The sequence below is a fragment of the Oncorhynchus keta genome, chromosome 17 (genome assembly GCF_023373465.1).
Source record: "Oncorhynchus keta strain PuntledgeMale-10-30-2019 chromosome 17, Oket_V2, whole genome shotgun sequence".
NCBI classification, from domain to species: Eukaryota; Metazoa; Chordata; class Actinopteri; order Salmoniformes; family Salmonidae; genus Oncorhynchus; species Oncorhynchus keta.
In genome coordinates, this window is record NC_068437.1 from 58,360,714 (window position 1) to 58,385,854 (window position 25,141).

At 51.5% G+C, this 25,141-nt stretch overlaps 1 pseudogene; it reads right to left on the bottom strand.

The window, feature by feature from the left end:
• Nucleotides 1-25,141, bottom strand: part of LOC118379673 (anoctamin-5-like) — a 143,497-nt pseudogene that overhangs the window by 4,910 nt on the left and 113,446 nt on the right.

A 25,141-nucleotide genomic window follows, 5' to 3' on the forward strand; every position in this document is an offset into this window, starting at 1 on the left:
AGGAGAGGGGAGGGGAGAGGAGAGGAGAGGAGAGGGAGAGGAGAGGGGAGGAGAGGAGAGGGGAGGAGAGGGGAGGGGAGGGGAGGGGAGGGAGGGGTGGAGAGGAGAGGAGAGGGGTGGAGAGGAGAGGGGAGGGGTGGAGAGGAGAGGGGAGGGGTGGAGAGGAGAGGAGAGGGGAGGGGTGGAGAGGAGAGGAGAGGGGTGGAGAGGAGAGGAGAGGGGAGGGGTGGAGAGGGGAGGGGAGGGGAGGGGAGGGGTGGGAGAGGAGAGGGGTGGAGAGGAGAGGGGAGGGGAGGGGTGGAGAGGAGAGGGGTGGGAGAGGGGAGGAGAGGGGAGGGGAGGGGAGAGGAGAGGAGAGGAGAGGAGAGGAGAGGAGAGGAGAGGAGAGGAGAGGGGTGGAGAGGAGAGGAGAGGAGAGGAGAGGGGTGGAGAGGAGAGGGAGAGGGGTGGAGAGGAGAGGAGAGGGGAGGGGTGGAGAGGGGAGGGGAGGGGAGGGGAGGGGTGGAGAGGAGAGGAGAGGGGTGGAGAGGAGAGGGAGGGGAGGGGTGGAGAGGAGAGGGGTGGAGAGGGGAGGAGAGGGGAGGGGAGGAGAGGAGAGGGGTGGGGTGAGGAGAGGAGAGGAGAGGAGAGGAGAGGGGTGGAGAGGAGAGGAGAGGGGAGGGGTGGAGAGGGGAGGGGAGGGGAGGGGAGGGGTGGAGAGGAGAGGAGAGGAGAGGAGAGGAGAGGGGAGGGGAGGGGAGAGGAGAGGAGAGGAGAGGAGAGGAGAGGAGAGGAGAGGGGTGGAGAGGAGAGGAGAGGGGAGGGGTGGAGAGGGGAGGGGAGGGGAGGGGAGGGGAGGGGTGGAGAGGAGAGGAGAGGGGTGGAGAGGAGAGGGGAGGGGAGGGGTGGAGAGGAGAGGGGTGGAGAGGGGAGGGGAGGGGTGGAGAGGGGAGGGGTGGAGAGGAGAGGGGAGGGGAGGGGTGGAGAGGGGAGGGGAGGGGAGGGAGGGGAGGGGAGGGGAGGGGAGGAGAGGGGGAGGGGAGGAGGAGAGGGGAGGGGAGGGGAGGGGTGGAGAGGAGAGGGGTGGAGAGGAGAGGGGTGGAGAGGAGAGGAGAGGGGTGGAGAGGAGAGGGGAGGGGAGGGGAGGGGAGGGGAGGGGAGGGGAGGAGAGGGGAGGGGTGGAGAGGAGAGGGGAGGGGGAGGAGAGGGGAGGGGTGGAGAGGAGAGGAGAGGGGTGGAGAGGAGAGGGGTGGAGAGGAGAGGAGAGGAGAGGGGTGGAGAGGAGAGGAGAGGAGAGGGGAGAGGAGAGGGGAGGGGTGGAGAGGAGAGGGGAGGGGTGGAGAGGAGAGGGGAGGGGTGGAGAGGAGAGGGGAGGGGGGGGAGGGGTGGGAGAGGGGAGGGTGGCGAGGAGAGGAGAGGGGAGGGGAGGGGAGGAGAGGGGAGGGGTGGAGAGGAGAGGGGAGGGGAGGAGAGGGGAGGGGTGGAGAGGGAGAGGAGAGGGGAGGGGAGGGGAGGAGAGGAGAGGGGAGGGGTGGAGAGGAGGGGGAGGGGAAAATGGAGAGGGGTGGAGAGGAGAGGGGTGGAGAGGAGAGGGGTGGAGAGGAGAGGGGAGGGGTGGAGAGGAGAGGGGAGGAGAGGGGAGGGGTGGAGAGGAGAGGGGAGGGGAGGAGAGGAGAGGGGAGGGGTGGAGAGGAGAGGGGAGGGGAAAATGGAGAGGGGTGGAGAGGAGAGGGGTGGAGAGGAGAGGAGAGGAGAGGGGAGGGGAGGGGTGGGGGAGGGGTGGAGAGGAGAGGGGTGGAGAGGGGTGGAGAGGAGAGGGGTGGAGAGGAGAGGAGAGGGGAGGGGTGGAGAGGAGAGGGGAGGGGTGGAGAGGAGAGGGGTGGAGAGGAGAGGGGTGGAGAGAGAGGGAGGGGTGGAGAGGAGAGGGGTGGAGAGGAGAGGAGAGGGGAGGGGAGGGGAGGGGGGGAGGGGTGGAGAGGAGAGGGGTGGAGAGGGGTGGAGAGGAGAGGGGTGGAGAGGAGAGGGGAGGGGTGGAGAGGAGAGGGGTGGAGAGGAGAGGGGAGGGGTGGAGAGGAGAGGGGATGGGAAAATGGAGAGGGGTGGAGAGGAGAGGGGTGGAGAGGAGAGGGGAGGGGTGGAGAGGGGAGGGGTGGAGAGGAGAGGGGAGGGGTGGAGAGGAGAGGGGTGGAGAGGAGAGGGGAGGGGTGGAGAGGAGAGGGATGGGAAAATGGAGAGGAGAGGGTTGGAGAGGAGAGGGGTGGACAGGGGTGGAGAGGAGAGGGGAGGGGATGGGAAAATGGAGAGGGGTGGAGAGGAGAGGGGTGGAGAGGAGAGGGGTGGAGAGGAGGGAGAGGAGAGGGGTGGAGAGGAGTGGAGAGGAGAGGGGAGGGGAAAGTGGAGAGGAGAGGGGAGGGGATGGAGAGGGGAGGGGATGGAGAGGGGAGGGGAAAGTGGAGAGGAGAGGGGATGGATGGAGAGGGGAGGGGATGGAGAGGGGAGGGGAAAGTGGAGAGGAGAGGGGAGGGATGGAGAGGGGAGGGGATGGAGAGGGGAGGGGAAAGTGGAGAGGAGAGGGAGGGATGGAGAGGGGAGGGGAAAGTGGAGAGGAGAGGGGAGGGGATGGGAAAATGTAGAGGGGAGGGGAGGGATAGAGAGGGGAGGGGAAAATGGAGAAGAAAGGAGAGAAAGTGGAGAGAAGCAGTGAGAGACTATGATGGTAAATTATATGGAAACATCGCCCTCTGCAGGAGAGAAGGAAGTAATGCAATGGGTATCTATATGAACGTCTTTGTGGACAGACTACGTAACATAACTGGGTATCGAGCATCTGACCAAATTAAGATTTTATTTCTGGGTTAACAGAGAGATTATATATTTCTATAGAGAGTTCGATTCTTTCTCAATTTGTCAACCCATCTTCTATCCTCACCTCTAAAACACATTGGAAGGAAAATCTGTGATTCCTCCCTTCAGACCTCTTCAAATATGTTTTTTAGGAGAGAGACAGGAAAGAGAGACAGGAAAGAGAGACAGGAAAGAGAGACAGGAACGAGAGACAGGAAAGAGAGACAGGAAAGAGAGACAGGAAAGAGAGACAGGAAAGAGAGACAGGAAAGAGAGACAGGAAAGAGAGACAGGAAAGAGAGACAGGAACGAGAGACAGGAAAGAGAGACAGGAAAGAGAGACAGGAACGAGAGACAGGAAAGAGAGACAGGAACGAGAGACAGGAAAGAGAGACAGGAACGAGAGACAGGAAAGAGAGACAGGAACGAGAGACAGGAAAGAGAGACAGGAACGAGAGACAGGAAAGAGAGACAGGAAAGAGAGACAGGAAAGAGAGACAGGAAAGAGAGACAGGAAAGAGAGACAGGAAAGAGAGACAGCGCCTCCAGGTATTGGTCTGCGTGTCCCTGGCTAAAAAACTCACCCATCTCCAGGTACTCATAGAAGAGTCCCAGATGTCCAAAGTTCTGAAGGTCGTGGTCCTGCTCCCAGCGACTGTAGCGACTCTCCGGGTGGCTGCGGGCTTTACGGCTCCCCCACCGGTTCATTACCCACCTGGAGGTCCAGTTCAGACACAAAAGGGTCAGAGGTTCTGCACTTCACATTTGTGACAAAATTGTCGAGAAAGTTTAAAAAAAAGGCCTTTTCGGCGAATCGTTAAAACTTCAGGTTTTAACACAAATCTTTCATTGACATCAATGCCTGATTTAAGCCACAGTCAGAGGTAAGTTATTTTAAATCAATTTAAGTCAGAGCACACGCATCTTTTAAATAAGGATTTTGTCTCCAAGAGAACACGTTTACTGACCTTTAGGTGATAATGTCAGAATGAACAACTTACGGAACCAGAGCTTCCTGGACGTTACCCCACACCTGTTTCCCTGACATCACTATGACCAGCTGAGTGGTCAGCTCAATCAGGCAGCCACCTGGGTCACACTGCCCAGAGAAACAGAAGGTCACGTTTTCATCTTACTCACGTCATTTCATCTTAACGGCATTTCATCTTAATAACGTCATATCATCTTACTCACGTAATTTCATCTTAACGCTCATTTCATCTTAACGTCATTTCATCTTAACGTCATTTCATCTTAACGCGTCATTTCATCTTACTCGTAATTTCATCTTAACGCATTTCATCTTAACGCATTTCATCTTAATAACGCATTTCATCTTACTCACGCCATTTCATCTTACTCACATCATATTAGTAATGAGACATTATTCTTCTTTTGTTCTGGTTGGAACCAGGACCTCTGACCAGATAAAATCCAAAACAGGAAGTAGTTTTTTTATTTATTTTTAATGCTGTTTTAATCTCGTCGTTACTGGTTGTAACCCGAGAGTAGTTTGTTATAGTCCGGTGACAGGACATCAGCCCTCTGGACTGTGATGAGATTGTGATGTCAGACAGGGAAGTAGCTGGGTAGGCATTATACCTCCTCGTTCCTCAGCTTGCTCCAGCCGAACATGTAGATGTAGTCTCCGGGATGGCCGACGAACTTCCCCTTGAAGAAGGCCACGTAGAAACAGGAAGAGTAGTAGTTGACGAACTGGAACAGAAACATCTTCACAGTCAGTTTATTCTCGTACTCCAGGTGAGTCTTGGGGATCTCTGAATGGGATGAAAAAAAAAGCAAACATTCAAAACAAGGAGAGTCTACAATAAGGAATTGATTAATTAGCTCGTTAGTCATTATGTCCGTAATAGATCTGCATTGATTCACTTAAGCAAATGCTGCAAAATGCTTTTAAAAAACAATGTACGACGTAACTCACGATGTCACGGTCAGATTGCAAACTGGTTATAATAAAAAAAAAACATTTTGTTATTGTCTCTTTAGAAACACCAGAAATAAGTGATCCGGCTGGCCACTCTCTATCTTACCCATGTCAGTGATCCGGCTGGCCACTCTCTATCTTATCCATGTCAGTGATCCGGATGGCCACTCTCTATCTTACCCATGTCAGTGATCCGGCTGGCCACTCTCTATCTTATCCATGTCAGTGATCCGGCTGGCCACTCTCTATCTTATCCATGTCAGTGATCCAGATGGCCACTCTCTATCTTATCCATGTCAGTGATCCGGCTGGCCACTCTCTATCTTATCCATGTCAGTGATCCGGCTGGCCACTCTCTATCTTATCCATGTCAGTGATCCAGATGGCCACTCTCTATCTTACCCATGTCAGTGATCCAGATGGCCACTCTCTATCTTATCCATGTCAGTGATCCAGATGGCCACTCTCTATCTTATCCATGTCAGTGATCCGTCTGGGCACTCTCTATCTTACCCACGTCAGTGATCCAGATGGCCACTCTCTATCTTATCCATGTCAGTGATCCGGCTGGCCACTCTCTATCTTATCCATGTCAGTGATCCAGATGGCCACTATCTATCTTACCCATGTCAGTGATCCAGATGGCCCCTCTCTATCTTATCCATGTCAGTGATCCAGCTGGCCACTCTCTATCTTATCCACGTCAGTGATCCGGCTGGCCACTCTCTATCTTATCCATGTCAGTGATCCGGCTGGCCACTCTCTATCTTATCCATGTCAGTGATCCGGCTGGCCACTCTCTATCTTATCCATGTCAGTGATCCAGATGGCCACTCTCTATCTTACCCATGTCAGTGATCCAGATGGCCCCTCTCAATCTTACCCATGTCAGTGATCCAGATGGCCACTATCTATCTTATCCATGTCAGTGATCCAGATGGCAACTCTCTATCTTACCCATGTCAGTGATCCAGATGGCCACTCTCTATCTTATCCATGTCAGTGATCCGGCTGGCCTCTCTCTATCTTATCCATGTCAGTGATCCAGATGGCCACTCTCTATCTTACCCATGTCAGTGATCCGGCTGGCCACTCTCTATCTTACCCATGTCAGTGATCCGGCTGGCCTCTCTCTATCTTATCCATGTCAGTGATCCAGCTGGCCTCTCTCTATCTTATCCATGTCAGTGATCCGGCTGGCCACTCTATCTTACCCATGTCAGTGATCCAGATGGCCACTATCTATCTTATCCATGTCAGTGATCCAGATGGCCACTATCTATCTTATCCACGTCAGTGATCCGGCTGGCCACTCTCTATCTTATCCACGTCAGTGATCCGGCTGGCCACTCTCTATCTTATCCATGTCAGTGATCCAGATGGCCACTATCTATCTTACCCATGTCAGTGATCCAGATGGCCACTCTCTATCTTATCCATGTCAGTGATCCAGATGGCCACTATCTATCTTACCCATGTCAGTGATCCAGATGGCCACTCTCTATCTTATCCATGTCAGTGATCCAGATGGCCACTCTCTATCTTATCCATGTCAGTGATCCAGATGGCCACTCTCTATCTTATCCATGTCAGTGATCCAGATGGCCACTATCTATCTTATCCATGTCAGTGATCCGGCTGGCCTCTCTCTATCTTATCCATGTCAGTGATCCAGATGGCCACTCTCTATCTTACCCATGTCAGTGATCCAGATGGCCCCTCTCAATCTTACCCATGTCAGTGATCCAGATGGCCACTATCTATCTTATCCATGTCAGTGATCCAGATGGCAACTCTCTATCTTACCCATGTCAGTGATCCAGATGGCCACTATCTATCTTACCCATGTCAGTGATCCAGATGGCCACTATCTATCTTATCCATGTCAGTGATCCAGATGGCAACTCTCAATCTTACCCATGTCAGTGATCCAGATGGCCACTATCTATCTTATCCATGTCAGTGATCCAGATGGCCCCTCTCTATCTTACCCATGTCAGTGATCCAGCTGGCCACTCTCTATCTTACCCATGTCAGTGATCCGGCTGGCCACTCTCTATCTTATCCATGTCAGTGATCCGGCTGGCCACTCTCTATCTTATCCATGTCAGTGATCCGGCTGGCCACTCTCTATCTTATCCATGTCAGTGATCCAGATGGCCACTATCTATCTTATCCATGTCAGTGATCCAGATGGCCACTATCTATCTTATCCACGTCAGTGATCCGGCTGGCCACTCTCTATCTTATCCACGTCAGTGATCCGGCTGGCCACTCTCTATCTTATCCATGTCAGTGATCCGGCTGGCCACTCTCTATCTTATCCATGTCAGTGATCCAGATGGCCACTATCTATCTTATCCATGTCAGTGATCCGGCTGGCCACTCTCTATCTTATCCATGTCAGTGATCCAGATGGCCACTATCTATCTTATCCATGTCAGTGATCCGGCTGGCCACTCTCTATCTTATCCATGTCAGTGATCCAGATGGCCACTATCTATCTTATCCATGTCAGTGATCCGGCTGGCCACTCTCTATCTTATCCATGTCAGTGATCCAGATGGCCACTCTCTATCTTATCCATGTCAGTGATCCGGCTGGCCACTCTCTATCTTACCCATGTCAGTGATCCGGCTGGCCACTCTCTATCTTACCCATGTCAGTGATCCGGCTGGCCACTCTCTATCTTACCCATGTCAGTGATCCAGATGGCCACTCTCTATCTTATCCATGTCAGTGATCCGGCTGGCCACTCTCTATCTTACCCATGTCAGTGATCCGGCTGGCCACTCTCTATCTTACCCATGTCAGTGATCCAGATGGCCACTCTCTATCTTATCCATGTCAGTGATCCGGCTGGCCACTCTCTATCTTATCCATGTCAGTGATCCAGATGGCCCCTCTCTATCTTATCCATGTCAGTGATCCAGATGGCCACTCTCTATCTTATCCACGTCAGTGATCCAGATGGCCCCTCTCTATCTTATCCATGTCAGTGATCCAGATGGCCACTCTCTATCTTACCCATGTCAGTGATCCGGCTGGCCACTCTCTATCTTACCCATGTCAGTGATCCAGATGGCCACTCTCTATCTTATCCATGTCAGTGATCCGGCTGGCCACTCTCTATCTTATCCATGTCAGTGATCCGGCTGGCCACTCTCTATCTTATCCATGTCAGTGATCCAGATGGCCACTCTCTATCTTATCCACGTCAGTGATCCGGCTGGCCACTCTCTATCTTATCCATGTCAGTGATCCGGCTGGCCACTCTCTATCTTATCCATGTCAGTGATCCGGCTGGCCACTATCTATCTTATCCATGTCAGTGATCCGGCTGGCCACTCTCTATCTTATCCATGTCAGTGATCCAGATGGCCACTATCTATCTTATCCATGTCAGTGATCCAGATGGCCACTATCTATCTTACCCACGTCAGTGATCCGGCTGGCCACTCTCTATCTTATCCATGTCAGTGATCCGGCTGGCCACTATCTATCCTATCCATGTCAGTGATCCGGCTGGCCACTCTCTATCTTATCCATGTCAGTGATCCAGATGGCCACCATCTATCTTATCCATGTCAGTGATCCAGATGGCCCCTCTCTATCTTACCCATGTCAGTGATCCAGCTGGCCACTCTCTCATACATCAGATTGAGGATCATGATGATGACGAAGTTGATGCAGGAAGCGGTGACGGAGGTGGCGAGCTGCGGGGTGATGAGGGAGCCCACCATGTGGATGTTATTGGTGGGGCTGTCCTTCATGATGCTGGCGAACGCAGCGTACACCGCCAAACGGTAGGCTATCACCCCGATGATACACGCTATGATCAGGAGATCTGAGGCAGAGGAGGGGTGGTAGAGAGGAGACAGGAGAAAGAGGGAGGAACGAGGAGAGAGGAGACGGGAAACAGAGGGAGGAACGAGGAGAGAGGAGACAGGAGACAGAGGGAGGAACGAGGAGAGAGGAGACAGGAGAAAGAGGGAGGAACAAGGAGAGAGGAGACAGGAGACAGAGGGAGGAACGAGGAGAGAGGAGACAGGAGAAAGAGGGAGGAACGAGGAGACAGGAGATAGAGGGAGGAACGAGGAGAGAGGACAGGAATCTGTCAAGGTTGTGGTCACTTTCGTTTCAATGCAGTCAATTCAGGACGTCAACTGATATTTATTGACTGAATTGAAACCCAACCCTGATAACACATACTAATACATTACAAATACACACTGACAAATCACCACCAACAACACACTTCAAAACACAACAGTGTGGTGCAAACTCATTAAAAATAAAATCCAGAGAGAGGGAGACAGGAGAAGGGAGGAGAGAGGAGACAGGAGAAGGGAGGAGAGGGGAGACAGGAGGAGAGAGGAGACAGGAGGAGAGAGGAGACAGGAGAGGGAGGAGAGAGGAGACAGGAGAGGGGAGACAGCAGAAGGGATAGAGAGGAGAGACAGGAGAGGGGAGGAGAGAGGGAGACAGGAGAAGGGAGGAGAGAGGAGACAGGAGAAGGGAGGAGAGAGGAGACAGGAGAAGGGAGGAGAGAGGAGACAGGAGGAGAGAGGAGACAGGAGAGGGAGGAGAGAGGAGACAGGAGAGGGAGGAGAGGAGGGAGAGAGGAGACAGGAGAAGGGAGGAGAGAGGAGAAGGGAGGAGAGAGGAGAAGGGAGGAGAGAGGAGACAGGAGAAGGGAGGAGAGAGGAGACAGGAGAGGGAGGAGAGAGGAGACAGGGGGAGGGATAGAGAGGAGACAGGAGAGGGGAGGAGAGAGGAGACAGGAGAAGGGAGGAGAGAGGAGACAGGAGAAGGGAGGAGAGAGGAGACAGGAGGAGAGAGGAGACAGGAGGAGGGAGGGAGAGGGAGGAGAGAGGAGACAGGAGAAGGGATAGAGAGGAGACAGGAGAGGGGAGGAGAGAGGAGACAGGAGAAGGGAGGAGAGTGGAGACAGGAGAAGGGAGGAGAGAGGAGACAGGAGAGGGGAGGAGAGAGGAGACAAGAGAGAGGAGACAGGAGAAGGGATAGGGAGGAGAAAGGAGACAGGAGAAGGGATAGGGAGGAGAAAGGAGAAGGGAGGAGAGAGGAGACAGGAGAAGGGATAAGGAGGAGAGAGGAGACAGGAGAAGGGGGAAGGAGGAGAGAGGAGACAGGAGAAGGGATAGGGAGGAGAAAGGAGAAGGGAGAAGGGGGAGGGAGGAGACAGGAGAAGGGATAGGAGAAGAAAGGAGAAGGGAGAAGGGGGGGAGAGTCAGTAGAAGGGAGTGGGAAGAGACAGGAGAAGGGAGGGAGGAGTCAGTAGAAGGAGTGGGAGGAGACAGGAGAAGGGGAGGAGGAGTCAGTAGAAGGGAGTGGGAGTGGGAGGAGACAGGAGAAGGGAGGAGGAGTCAGTAGAAGGGAGTGGGAGTGGGAGGAGACAGGAGAAGGAGGAGGGAGGAGTCAGTAGAAGGGAGTGGGAAGAGACAGGAGAAGGGGGAGGGAGGAGTCAGTAGAAGGGAGTGGGAGGAGACAGGAGAAGGAGGAGGGAGGGAGTCAGTAGAAGGAAGAGACAGGAGAAGGGGAGGGAGGAGTCAGTAGAAGGAGTGGGAGGAGACAGGAGAAGGAGGAGGGAGGAGTCAGTAGAAGGGAGTGGGAGGAGACAGGAGAAGGAGGAGGGAGGAGTTAAGATGCAGAGTAAACCATCATGAATAAAAGCTCACCCAGAATATGACGGTGGCTCCAGACAGGAATGTACGAGCACACTGGGATGTTACGGGTAAGTATGGCTCCATCTCCTACAACACCGGACAACAACATGCACAGTCAGTCAGCGTGGTTACAGCTGTTAGTCTCCAGACCACCAGGGGGCAGTACCAACCAACACATAGCAGCTTGTTGTCATCATCTCAAACTACTGACCTGGGCCCAGACCAGTCCACGGACCACTGCAGCAGTTTCCTGGTGAATCCAGGCTTTTATTAGCCTGGGCCCAGATCAGTTTGTGCTCATAGTCAACATCTATGGTTCTAGTCATTGTTGGTACCATGACTATAACAATTGGCTATACAGCAGAAAAACTGATCTGGGACCAGACTCTAAAAACACCAACCACTAAGGTTGTGTTTCTGTTTTAGCATTGTTAATTCATTACAGTTAAGTCCCATGATGCATCAGCATCAGATATCTTCCATCCAGACATGAGCAATCAACACAAGCCAGGCCTGCCAAATCCCTCCACATCACTTCACACTGGCATTCCTCTTCCCTCTGTGCCAGTCTTACCCACAGCACCACGGTGGCCCAACACAGGAGCATTTTGCCCACCTGCTCAGCTGCTGTCCTGTCAAGGACCAACTCCATTTCCTATAGTACAGTTACAGACAGGTGGGGTGAGGAGGTGGTGGGTGAGGAGGTGGAGGGTGAGGAGGTGGAGGGTGAGGAGGTGGAGGGTTAGGGGGGTGAGGAGGTGGAGGGTGAGGAGGTGGAGGGTTAGGGGGGTGAGGAGGTGGAGGGTGAGGAGGTGGAGGTTGGAGGGTGAGGAGGGTGGGGAGGTGGAGGGTGAGGAGGTGGAGGGTGAGGAGGTGGAGGGTTAGGGGGTGAGGAGGTGGAGGGTGAGGAGGTGGAGGGTGCATAGGTGGAGGGTGAGGAGGTGGAGGGTTAGGGGGTGAGGAGGTGGAGGGTGAGGAGGTGGAGGAGGTGGAGGGTGAGGAGGTGGAGGGTTAGGAGGGTGAGGAGGTGGAGGGTGAGGAGGTGGAGGGTGAGGAGGTGGAGGGTGCAGAGGATGTGGAGGAGGTGGAGGGTGAGGAGGTGGAGGGTGAGGAGGTGGAGGGTTAGGGGGGTGAGGAGGTGGAGGGTGAGGAGGTGGAGGGTTAGGGGGTGAGGAGGTGGAGGGTGAGGAGGTGGAGGGTTAGGGGGTGAGGAGGTGGAGGGTGAGGAGGTGGAGGGTGAGGAGGTGGGAGGGTTAGGGGGTGAGGAGGTGGAGGGTGCAGAGGTGGAGGGTGAGGAGGTGGAGGGTTAGGGGGTGAGGAGGTGGAGGGTGAGGAGGTGGAGGTTGGAGGGTGAGGAGGGTGGGAGGTGGAGGGGGTGAGGAGGTGGAGGGTGAGGAGGTGGAGGGTTAGGGGGGTGAGGAGGTGGAGGGTGAGGAGGTGGAAGGTGAGGAGGTGGAGGGTGCAGAGGATGTGGAGGAGGTGGAGGGTGAGGAGGTGGAGGGTGAGGAGGTGGAGGGTTAGGGGGTGAGGAGGTGGAGGGTGAGGAGGTGGAGGGTGCAGAGGTGGAGGGTGAGGAGGTGGAGGGTTAGGGGGGTGAGGAGGTGGAGGGTGAGGAGGTGGAGGGTGAGGAGGTGGAGGGTGAGGAGGTGGAGGGTGAGGAGGTGGAGGGTTAGGGGGTGAGGAGGTGGAGGGTGAGGAGGTGGAGGGTGAGGAGGTGGAGGGTGCAGAGGATGTGGAGGAGGTGGAGGGTGAGGAGGTGGAGGGTGAGGAGGTGGAGGGTTCAGAGGGGGTGAGGAGGTGGAGGGTGAGGAGGTGGAGGGTTAGGGGTGATGAGGTGGAGGGTGAGGAGGTGGAGGGTGCAGAGGATGTGGAGGAGGTGGAGGGTTAGGGGTGAGGAGGTGGAGGGTGAGGAGGTGGGGGTGAGGAGGTGGGGGGTGAGGAGGTGGAGGGTGAGGAGGTGGAGGGTGAGGAGGTGGAGGTTGGAGGGTGAGGAGGTGGAGGATGAGGAGGTGGAGGGTGAGGAGGTGGATGGTGAGGAGGGTGAGGAGGTGGATGGTGAGGAGGGTGAGAAGGTGGATGGTGAGGAGGTGTAGGGTGAGGAGGTGGAGGGTGAGGAGGTGGAGGGTGAGGAGGTGGAGGGTGAGGAGGTGGATGGTGAGGAGGTGGAGGGTGAGGAGGTGGAGGGTGAGGAGGTGGAGGGTGAGGAGGTGGAGGGTGAGGAGGTGGAGGGTGAGGAGGTGGAGGGTGAGGAGGTGGGGGGTGAGGAGGTGGAGGGCCCAGGAACAGACCCCTCTGATATCAGTTGCTAGATCCAGACATAAAGGATTGGCTGTGGAATAGTTCCAATACAGGCTGGGCTAACCCCTAACCATAATCCCTAACCCCCTAACCATAACCCCTAACCCCCTAACCATAACCCCTAACCCCCTAACCATAACCCCCTAACCCCCTAACAATACAGGCTGGGCAAACCCCTAACCATATCCCCTAACCATAACCCCTAACCCCCTAACCATAACCCCTAACCCCTAACCATAACCCCTAACCCCTAACCATAACCCCCCTAACCATAACCCCTAACCCCTAACCCCTAACCATAACTCCCTAACCCCTAACCATAACCCCTAACCCCTAACCATAACCCCTAACCATAACCCCTAACCCCTAACCATAACCACTAACCCCTAACCATAACCCCTAACCATAACCACTAACCCCTAACCATAACCCCTAACCCCTAACCATAACCTATAACCATAACCCCTAACCATAACCCCTAACCATAACCACTAACCCCTAACCACTAACCCCTAACCATAACCATAACCATAACCCCTAACCATAACCACTAACCCCTAACCATAACCACTAACCCCTAACCATAACCCCTAACCATAACCACTAACCCCTAACCATAACCCCTAGCCCTAACCACTAACCCCTAACCATAACCCCTAACCCCTAACCATAACCACTAACCATAACCCCTAACCATAACCCCTAACCATAACCCCTAACCATAACCACTAACCCCTAACCATAACCCCTAACCCCTAACCATAACCCCCTAACCCTAACCATAACCCCTAACATAACCCCTAACATAACCCCTAAACATAACCCCTATCCCCTAACCATAACCCCCTAACCATAACCCCTAACCATAACCCCCCTAACCCCTAACCATAACCCCTAACCATAACCCCTATCCCCTAACCATAACCCCTAACCATAACCCCTAACCTCTAACCATAACCCCTAACCCCTGACCCCTAACCCTGTGTTATAATGCAGGTAAGAGACAGAAAAACACCTGTGTGACGCGGTTAAGTCTGCGGGAGGTACACTTGGTCTCGTATTCTGGTCGAAGCTGTAGCTGCTGCTGCTCTTCCTCAAAGTCCACCAGGTCCCACTCGAACTCCAGACGGGCCTGTCGACGCTTCCAGAACTCCAGGAACAGAGTCACTGCAGGAGGACAGGATGAGGAGACAGAGTTAGGCCAAAAGGAGACTCGTACTCCAGAGTCACTACAGGAGGACAGGATGAGGAGACAGAGTTAGGCCAAAAGGAGACTCGTACTCCAGAGTCACTGCAGGAGGACAGGATGAGGAGACAGAGTTAGGCCAAAGGAGACTCGTACTCCAGAGTCACTACAGGAGGACAGGATGAGGAGACAGAGTTAGGCTAAAAGGAGACTCGTACTCCAGAGTCACTACAGGAGGACAGGATGAGGAGACAGAGTTAGGCCAAAAGGAGACTCGTACTCAGAGTCACTGCAGGAGGACAGGATGAGGAGACAGAGTTAGGCCAAAAGGAGACTCGTACTCCAGAGTCACTACAGGAGGACAGGATGAGGAGACAGAGTTAGGCCAAAAGGAGACTCGTACTCCAGAGTCACTACAGGAGGACAGGATGAGGAGACAGAGTTAGGCCAAAAGGAGACTCATACTCAGAGTCACTACAGGAGGACAGGATGAGGAGACAGAGTTAGGCCAAAAGGAGACTCGTACTCCAGAGTCACTACAGGAGGACAGGATGAGGAGACAGAGTTAGGCTAAAAGGAGACTCGTACTCCAGAGTCACTACAGGAGGACAGGATGAGGAGACAGAGTTAGGCCAAAAGGAGACTCGTACTCCAGAGTCACTACAGGAGGACAGGATGAGGAGACAGAGTTAGGCCAAATGGAGACCCGTACTCCAGAGTCACTGCAGGAGGACAGGATGAGGAGACAGAGTTAGGCCAAATGGAGACCCATACTCCAGAGTAACTACAGGAGGACAGGATGAGGAGACAGAGTTAGGCCAAAGGAGACTCGTACTCCAGACGGGCCTGTCGACGCTTCCAGAACTCCGGGAACAGAGTCACTACAGGAGGCCAATGGAGAGTTAGGAAGTAACTCTTCACAATAAAAATGTCCATGGCATGATAGTGCAGACAGTAAGAACAGAGTTAAGAGGGAAGGGAAGGTAGGAACAGAGTTAAGAGGAAGGGAAGGGAAGGCAGGAACAGAGTTAAGAGGGAAGGAAGGAAGGCAGGAACAGAGTTAAGAGGGAAGGGAAGGTAGGAACAGAGTTAAGAGGGAAGGGAAGGGAAGGCAGGAACAGAGTTAAGAGGAAGGGAAGGGAAGGCAGGAACAGAGTTAAGAGGGAAGGGAAGGGAAGGCAGGAACAGAGTTAAGAGGAAGGGAGGAACAGAGTTAAGGAGTAAGGGAAGGAAGGGAGGAACAGAGTTAAGAGGGAAGGGAGGAACAGAGTTAAGGAGTAAGGAAGGGAAGGGAGGAACAGAGTTAAGAGGGAAGGGAGGAACAGAGTTAAGAGGAAGGGAAGGCAGGAACAGAGTTAAGAGGAAGGGAAGGAAGGAACAGAGTTAAGAGGAAGGGAAGGCAGGAACAGAGTTAAGAGGGAAGGGAAGGCAGGAACAGAGTTAAGAGACTGTCACTTAATATTCACTGAGACTGTCACTAATATTCACTGAGACTGTCATAATATTCACTGAGACTGTCACTAACATTCACTGAGACTGTCACTTAATATTCACTGAGACTGTCACTTAATATTCACTGAGACTGTCACGTAATATTCACTGAGACTGTCATGTAATATTCACTGAGACTGTCACTTAACATTCACAAAAACTGTCACTTAATATTCACTGAGACTGTCACTTAACATTCACTGAGACTGTCACTTAATATTCACTGAGACTGTCACTTAATATTCACTGAGACTGTCACTTAATATTCACTGAGACTGTCACTTAATATTCACTGAGACTGTCACTTAACATTCACTGAGACTGTCACTTAATATTCACTGAGACTGTCACTTAACATTCAAAAACTGTCACTTAATATTCACTGAGACTGTCACTTAACATTCACTGAGACTGTCACTTAATATTCACTGAGACTGTCACTAATATTCACTGAGACTGTCACTTAATATTCACTGAGACTGTCACTAACATTCACAAAAACTGTCACTTACCCCAAATCCCCATGAATATGGCAAAGAACACCGTCCCCATTGTCAAACATATGTGATTGCTGATGGAAGAAAAAACAAGAGCACGTTCATTGACTTGACCTGAAGTTGTGGTCATAAAATGAACATATCACAACAGTGTCTGTCTGTGTACAGTCTCATAATCTTCACAGTGCAATTATAAAGCCTGGACTTCTTACCCAGGAGGAGTTACACGTTGAGTTGAGTTTCCAGTAGCCACATTTCTTATCACACAGTGGACACATGATGATGTTGCCTCCAATCTCCTCACTACAGATTTCTTTACTGAAACAAGATGTTATTTTATTTTTTAAAACAAACATGATATTCTCATAACAAACTGCAAAACATATTTTTTCGAAACATATATTGAGGGACGGAATCCTGGACACGGAATCCCAGACATACAGTAGATTCTCCATTCAGTATGCCTTTCAGTCCAGCCAACTGTGTCTGGGAAACCAGCCTTTCAGTCAGCCAACTGTGTCTGGGAAACCAGCTTTTCAGTCCAGCCAACTGTGTCTGGGAAACCAGCCTTTCAGTCCAGCCAACTGTGTCTGGGAAACCAGCTTTTCAGTCCAGCCAACTGTGTCTGGGAAACCAGCCTTTCCAGTCAGCCAACTGTGTCACAGGAAACCAGCCTTTCAGTCCAGCCAACTGTGTCTGGGAACCAGCCTTTCAGTCAGCCAACGGCTTCACTGTGTCTGGGAAACCAGCCTTTCAGTCCAGCCAACTGTGTCTGGGAAACCAGCTTTTCAGTCCAGCCAACTGTGTCTGGGGGAAACCAGCCTTTCAGTCCAGGCAACTGTGTCTGGGAAACCAGCCTTTCAGTCAGCCAACTGTGTCTGGGAAACCAGCCTTTCAGTCCAGCCAACTGTGTCTGGGAAACCAGCCTTTCAGTCCAGCCAACGGCTTCACTGTAATATCTGGGAAACCAGCCTTTCAGTCCAGCCAACTGTGTCTGGGAAACCAGCCTTTCAGTCCAGCCAACTGTGTCTGGGAAACCCAGCCTTTCAGTCAGCCAACGGCTTCACTGTGTCTGGGAAACCAGCCTTTCAGTCCCAACCAATGGCTTCACTGTGTCTGGGAAACCAGCCTTTCAGTCCAGCCAACGGCTTCACTGTGTCTGGGAAACCAGTCTTTCAGTCCAGCCAACAGCTTCACTGTGTCTGGGAAACCAGCCTTTCAGTCAGCCAACGGCTTCAGTCTGGGAAACCAGCCTTTCAGTCCAACCAACAGCTTCACTGTGTCTGGGAAACCAGCCTTCAGTCCAGCCAATGGCTTCACTGTGTCTGGGAAACCAGCCTTTCAGTCAACCAATGGCTTCACTGTGTCTGGGAAACCAGCCTTTCAATCCAGCCAACAGCTTCACTGTGTCTGGGAAACCAGCCTTTCAGTCCAGCCAACAGCTTCACTGTGTCTGTGAAACCAGCATTTCAGTCCAGCCAACAGCTTCACTGTGTCTGGGAAACCAGCCTTTCAGTCCAGCCAACAGCTTAACTGTGTCTGGGAAACCAGCCTTTCAGTCCAGCCAGCAGCTTCAGTCTGGGAAACCAGCCTTTCCAGTCCCGCCCGGCTTAACTTTGTGTCTGGGAAACCAGCCTTTCAGTCCAGCCAACGGCTTCAGTCTGAAACCAGCCTTTCAGTCCAGCCAACAGCTTCACTGTGTCTGGGAAACCAGCCTTTCAGTATTGGTATGGGATAGTGCTTAGGATTTTTAGGCTGGGGGGTATGGGATAATGCTTAGGATTTTTAGGCTGGGAGGGGTACGGGATAGTGCTTCGGATTTTTAGGCTGGGGGTATGGGATAGTGCCTAGGATTCTTAGGCTGGGGGGTATGGGATAGTGCCTAGGATTTTTAGGCTGGGGTATGGGATAGTGCCTAGGATTTTTAGGCTGGGGGTGCAGGATAGTGCTTATGATTTTTAGGCTGGGGGTATGGGATAGTGCCTAGGATTTTTAGGCTGGGGGTACGGGATAGTGCTTATGATTTTAGGCTGGGGGGTATGGGATAGTGCCTAGGATTTTTAGGCTGGGGGGCGGGATAGTGCTTATGATTTTTAGGCTGGGGGTATGGGATAGTGCCTAGGATTTTCAGGCTGGGGGGCTATGGGATAGTGCCTAGGATTTTTAGGCTGGGGAGGTATGGGATAGTGCCTAGATTTTTAGGCTGGGGGTATGGGATAGTGCCTAGGATTTTTTTTTAGGCTGGGGTATGGGATAGTGCTTAGGATTTTTCAGGCTGTGAGTTAAGGGGTAGGGGGATAGTGCCTAGGGGTTGAATTGGGATTCAGGGCCCTCACCTCCAGGCGTTGTCATCGAAGGTGAACAATCCATAGAGAAAACAGATCAGGCCGACTACCGCGAAGAACAGCATCTCAGTGTAGAAACCCAGCCAGGCAAAGTAGATCCCAATCTTCTCCCCGTAATACTTCCTGTTATGGGAAATACAACACAACCAATCAAACATCTTCTCTTCCTGTTATGGGAAATGCAAACACAACCAATCAAACATCTTCTGTTACTGGGAAATGCAACACAACCAATCAAACATCTTCTCCCGTAATACTTCCTGTTATGGGAAATACAACACAACCAATCAAACATCTTCTCCCTGTAATACTTCCTGTTATGGGAAATACAACACAACCAATCAAACATCTTCTCCCGTAATACTTCCTGTTATGGGAAATGCAACACAACCAATCAAACATCTTCTCCCCGTAATACTTCCTGTTATGGGAAATACAACACAACCAATCAAACATCTTCTCCCGTAATACTTCCTGTTATGGGAAATACAACACAACCAATCAAACATCTTCTCCCGTAATACTTCCTGTTATGGGAAATACAACACAACCAATCAAACATCTTCTCCCCGTAATACTTCCTGTTATGGGAAATACAACACAACCAATCAAACATCTTCTCCCGTAATACTTCCTGTTATAGAAATGCAACACAACCAATCAAACATCTTCTCCCGTAATACTTCCTGTTATGGGAAATACAACACAACCAATCAAACATCTTCTCCCGTAATACTTCCTGTTATGGGAAATACAACACAACCAATCAAACATCTTCTCCCTGTAATACTTCCTGTTATGGGAAATACAACACAACCAATCAAACATCTTCTCCCGTAATACTTCCTGTTATGGGAAATACAACACAACCAATCAAACATCTTCTCCCGTAATACTTCCTGTTATGGGAAATACAACACAACCAATCAAAATCTTCTCCCGTAATACTTCCTGTTATGGGAAATACAACACAACCAATCAAACATCTTCTCCCGTAATACTTCCTGTTATGGGAAATACAACTTCAACCAATCAAACATCTTCTCCGTGTACTTCCTGTTATGGGACAACACAACCAATCAAACATCTTCTCCCGTAATACTTCCTGTTATGGGAAATACAACACAACCAATCAAACATCTTCTCCCTGTAATACTTCCTGTTATGGAAATACAACACAACCAATCAAACATCTTCTCCCGTAATACTTCCTGTTATGGAAATACACACAACCAATCAAACAACAACAAGTCTGTTTAGTGTCTAGAAAAAGAGGACAACGTGGAGACCTGGTTCAAACAAACGCAGATAAATGACCTGTGCACTGCGCAGTTCACATAGAAAGGATTTCTGCTTGAGCTGAAATCCTTGGAGTTAACAGGGAATGTGAGATCCGCAAACATTAGGGGCATTGCCTTAAAAAAGTACAGTTGGATTGAACGTCTGGCTTGGTGTCAGGCCCTACACCCAAACAAGGGCACTGCGTTCATCCACCTCTGGCCTGCTCGCCTCCCTACCACTGAGGAAGTACAGTTCCCGCTCAGCCCAGTCAAAACTGTTCGCTGCTCTGGCTCCCCAATGGTGGAACAAACTCCCTCACGACGCCAGGACAGCGGAGTCAATCACCACCTTCCGGAGACACCTGAAACCCCACCTCTTTAAGGAATACCTAGGATAGGATAAAGTAATCCTTCTCACCCCCCTTAAAAGATTTAGATGCACTATTGTAAAGTGGCTGTTCCACTGGATGTCATAAGGTGAATGCACCAATTTGTAAGTCGCTCTGGATAAGAGTCTGCTAAATGACTTAAATGTAATGTAATGTAAATGTGTTCTCACCGTATCAAGTTGAGGGCTGCTCTTTGAAGAAACTGAAGAACTGGGCCCAGTGTTTGTAGAGTTGAATCTCTCACTCTCACTGTTGGAATCCTGGATGGTTTCCAGTATCGAGACTTTATACATACAGAGGGAGACAGATCATTTACCATGTCACGGTCCTACTGTTCATCCTTATCCATAACATTCAAAATTCAGATAAACCCCCCAAAAAAAGTATTTGTTTTTTCTCTCCAGAAAATCCCAGTTGAAAGATTCCCAGAATCAAGAGGTAAATAAGCAGGGAATCTGAATCCTCTCGCCAGGTTTTCTGGAAAACCTGAGGATAGGCTACCTGCCGCCTCTCCACTCTAACCACTAGGCTACCTGCCGCCCCTCCACTCTAACCACAAGGCTACCTGCCGCCCCTCCCTCTAACCACTAGGCTACCTGCCGCCCCTCCCTCTAACCACTAGGCTACCTGCCGCCCCTCCACTCTAACCACTAGGCTACCTGCGCCCCTCCACTCTAACCACTAGGCTACCTGCCGCCCTACACTCTAACCACTAGGCTACCTGCCGCCCCTCCACTCTAACCACTAGGCTACCTGCCGCCCCTCCACTCTAACCACTATGCTACCTGCCGCCCCTCCACTCTAACCTGGGGCTACCTGCCGCCTCCACTCTAACCACTAGGCCACCTGCCGCCCCTCCACTCTAACCACTGGCTACCTGCCGCCCCTCCACTCTAACCACTAGGCTACCTGCCGCCCCTCCACTCTAACCACTAGGCTACCTGCCGCCCCCTCCACTCTAACCACAAGGCTACCTGCCGCCCTCCACTCTAACCACTAGGCTACCTGCCGCCTCCACTCTAACCACTAGGCTACCTGCCGCCCCTCCCACTCTAACCACTAGGCTACCTGCCGCCCCTCCACTCTAACCACTAGGCTACCTGCCGCCCCTCCACTCTAACCACTAGGCTACCTGCCGCCCCTCCACTCTAACCACTAGGCTACCTGCCGCCCCTCCCTCTAACCACTAGGCGACCCTGCCGCCCCTCCACTCTAACCACTAGGCTACCTGCCGCCCCTCCACTCTAACCACTAGGCTACCTGCAGCCCCTCTCCACTCTAACCACTAGGCTACCTGCCGCCCTCCACTCTAACCACTAGGCTACCTGCCCCCCTCCACTCTAACCACTAGGCTACCTGCCGTCCCTCCACCCTAACCACTAGGCTACCTGCCGTCCCTCCACCCTAACCACTGGGCTACCTGCCGTCCCTCCACCCTAACCACTGGGCTACCTGCCGTCCCTCCACCCTAACCACTAGGCTACCTGCCGCCCCTCCACTCTAACCACTAGGCTACCTGCCGTCCCTCCACTCTAACCACTAGGCTACCTGCCACCCCTCCACTCTAACCACTAGGCTACCTGCCGTCCCTCCACTCTAACCACTAGGCTACCTGCCGCCCCTCCACTCTAACCACAAGGCTACCTGCCACCCCTCCACTCTAACCACTAGGCTACCTGCCGTCCCTCCACCCTAACCACTAGGCTACCTGCCGTCCCTCCACTCTAACCACTAGGCTACCCAAGCCGCCCCTCCACTCTAACCACTAGGCTACCTGCCGTCCCTCCACCCTAACCACTAGGCTACCTGCCGTCCCTCCACCCTAACCACTAGGCTACCTGCCGCCCCTCCACTCTAACCACTAGGCTACCTGCCGTCCCTCCCCTCAACCACTAGGCTACCTGCCGTCCCTCCACCCTAACCACTAGGCTACCTGCCGCCCCTCCACTCTAACCACTAGTCTACCTGCCGCCCCTCCACTCTAACCACTAGGCTACCTGCCACCCTCCACTCTAACCACTGAGCTACCCTGCCGCCCCACAATGTGGAATGTCTCATTCCTAGTGGTTAGAGCATTGGACTAGTAACCGAAAGGTTGCAAGTTCGACTCCCGAGCTGACAAGGTACAAATCTGTCGTTCTGCCCCTGAACAGGCAGTTAACCCACTGTTCCTAGGCCGTCATTGAAAATAAGAATTTGTTCTTAACTGACTTGCCTGGTTAAATAAAGGTAAAATAAATAAAAGGGTTCATTTTGATAAAGATACCTTTTTTTTGGGGGGATTACTATATGAACGACATTGTGCACAAACAATTCCTTGCCCATTTCCACATTAGTTGACTTCACAGATGACTGTACGTCGATATGATATGAAACAACCTCACAAGAGCCCAGAGGGTAAAGCTGGTTAAAATGACATCACAACCAGTTTTCCCTGCTAGGAGAGAAGGTCACTTTAAGAGTTTTTTGGGGGTCAATTCCATTTCAAATCCAGTCATTTCAGAAAGGAAATCAAATTACAATTCAAATTTTTTCTCATTGAAAAAGCATAGAATAAAAATTGTAATTGTAATTTCAGTTTCCGTCCTAAATTGTAATTGTAATTTCAGTTTCCGTCCTAAATTGTAATTGTAATTTCAGTTTCCGTCCTAAATTGTAATTGTAATTTCAGTGTACGTCCTAAATTGTAATTGTAATTTCAGTGTACATCCTAAATTGACAGGGATTTAAAAGGGAATTGACCCTGGTCACTGTTGGACAGTAGCCTCTTACATCATGTAGTGGGAAGGCAGACCCGTAGGTGCCGTTGTTGAGCAGGCGCTTGATGCCCTTCTTGTCCTCTCTGTCCGTCTTGTGGTAGGGACAACGGGCTAAGATGTAGTACACCTGGAGGGAGGAGAGAGAGAAATACATACATAGAGATTCACACTTCTACAAATAGAGAACTGTCTACAAGTCACTATACTGCCATGACTACATTCCAAATTAATTTATAAAGCCATTTTTACATCGACGGTTGCTTCACAGCCAGGAAGAAACCGTGAGGAGAGAACTCAGGAGAGAAGTCCTTCGATTCTCTTATACAAAAAAACCCTTTACGTTTAAGCCTACTTACTATCCTGTTGCGGACGGAAGGAGGGAAGAATGTCTCCTTGTCATCGATGAGGAAGAAGTCAATCTTTCCCTTGTTGAAAGGTGAGGAAATAGTCAGGTTCAGGATTCATAATGTGGTCCGGTAGACGGAAAGGAGTGAACAGCCAGTCCATGGGAATGTCCTGGAAGAAGAACATATTAAGAAAAACAATACTTCACTTTCCAAGCTAGTCTGTTTTGTGCCGTGATGCCAACACCTTGTCACCACAAACATGTTTTCGGATGACAATGACAACAATGTAGTTGGCATGAACACAAACTCGATCTGGGATCAGGCTACCGTTTGAACCTACAGTCCAAAGACTGGCCAGATATTTTCTTTCAGTCCTGGTATTGGAACCAATCCGTTTTGCTTGGCCCGCCTCGCTAACCGCTAGGCTACCTGGCTGACTACTGTACCTGGTGAACGGGATGTCGTTTTCCTTGAAGGAACCTTGATCTTGAGGACATCGGCGTAAGTGGCCAGAACCTCCCATGGAGCGTGGATCTTCACAAAGTACGTCTTCCTGTCATCTGACACCTGATTGGAGGAGAGAGATGGAGAAATGGAGAGATAGATAGAAGTGGAGATGGATGGACAGACAGGAAGACGGACAGACAAACAGACACAGCCTGTCAATTATTTAACCAATAGCCAAGTTTAGCTACTTAAGTTCACCTCCACCACCACAAATAAACCATTTTCCTGTACTGTGGTATGAAGTTGATAAACCAGAGTATTTCTATTGATCTATCGCCCCCTGGTGGTGAGAAAGAGTAATGGCATCCCCCTGTACAAAACACTGCCAGGACAGTCTGTCCTTGTATACTAAATATCTCTCCCCCCAGGTGGTGAGAAAGAGTAATGGCATCCCCTGTACAAAAACACTGCCAGGACAGCATGTCCCTGTATACTAAAAATCTCTTGTTTCAGACCTATGTTCATTCACTAGCCTGGTCTCAGATCTGTTTATGCTGCGTTTGCTAACTCCTCTGGTCCAATGGTGTTAGAAACACAGACATATATGGGACCAGGCTATTTATTCACCAGAACTTGGCTAGATGTAATCAGATAAACCTTCAGGGCAGGAATCTTACCGATTTATCCTCTGTCTCCAGCTCCAGCCCTGCTTTCTGTAGGTTAGCCTCGTACTCCCTCCGCCTCTCCTGTTGACATAACATAGAAGGAAGAAAAGAGAAGAGGAGAGAGGAGCATAGAGGGGAAGAGAGGAGAGGAGAGACGATAGGGAGAGAGGAGAGGATAGGAGAGGAGAGGAGAGATGTTAGGAGAGGAGAGACGATAGGAGAGGAGAGATGATAGGATAGGAGAGGAGAGAGAAGAGGAGAGGAGAGGAGAGGAGAGGAGAGGAGAGGAGAGGAGAGGAGAGGAGAGGAGAGGAGAGAGGATAGGAGAGGAGAGGAGAGAGAGGAGAGGAGAGGAGAGAGGATAGGAGAGGAGAGGAGAGACGATAGGAGAGGAGAGTAGAGAGGATATGAGAGGATACCCCAACATGTCTCCCTACTCCCATTGCTAACATGTCTTCATCCCATTACCCCAACATGTCTCCAACATGTCTCCCAACTCCCTATCCCATTACCCCAACATGTCTCCCTACACCCCATCCCATTACTCCCAACATGTTCCTCAATCCCATTACTTCCCAACATGTCTCCCCATCCTATTACCCCAACATGTCTCTACTTCCCCATCCCATTACTCCCAACATGTCTCCTACTCATCCATTACCCCAACATGTCTCCTACTCCCATTACCCCAACATGTCTCCTCTCCATTACCTTGTCTCCTATCCATACCCCAACATGTCTCCCTACTCCCATTACCCCAACATGTCTCCTCTACTCCCATTACCCCAACATGTCTCCCTACATCCCATTACCCCAACATGTCTCTCTACTCCCCATCCCATTACCCCAACATGTCTCCCCTACCCCTATCCCATTACCCCAACATGTCTCCCTGCCACCCCATCCCATTACCCCAACATGTCTCCTACTCCCATTACCCCAACATGTCTCCCTACTCCCATTACTAGCATGCCCCCCTATA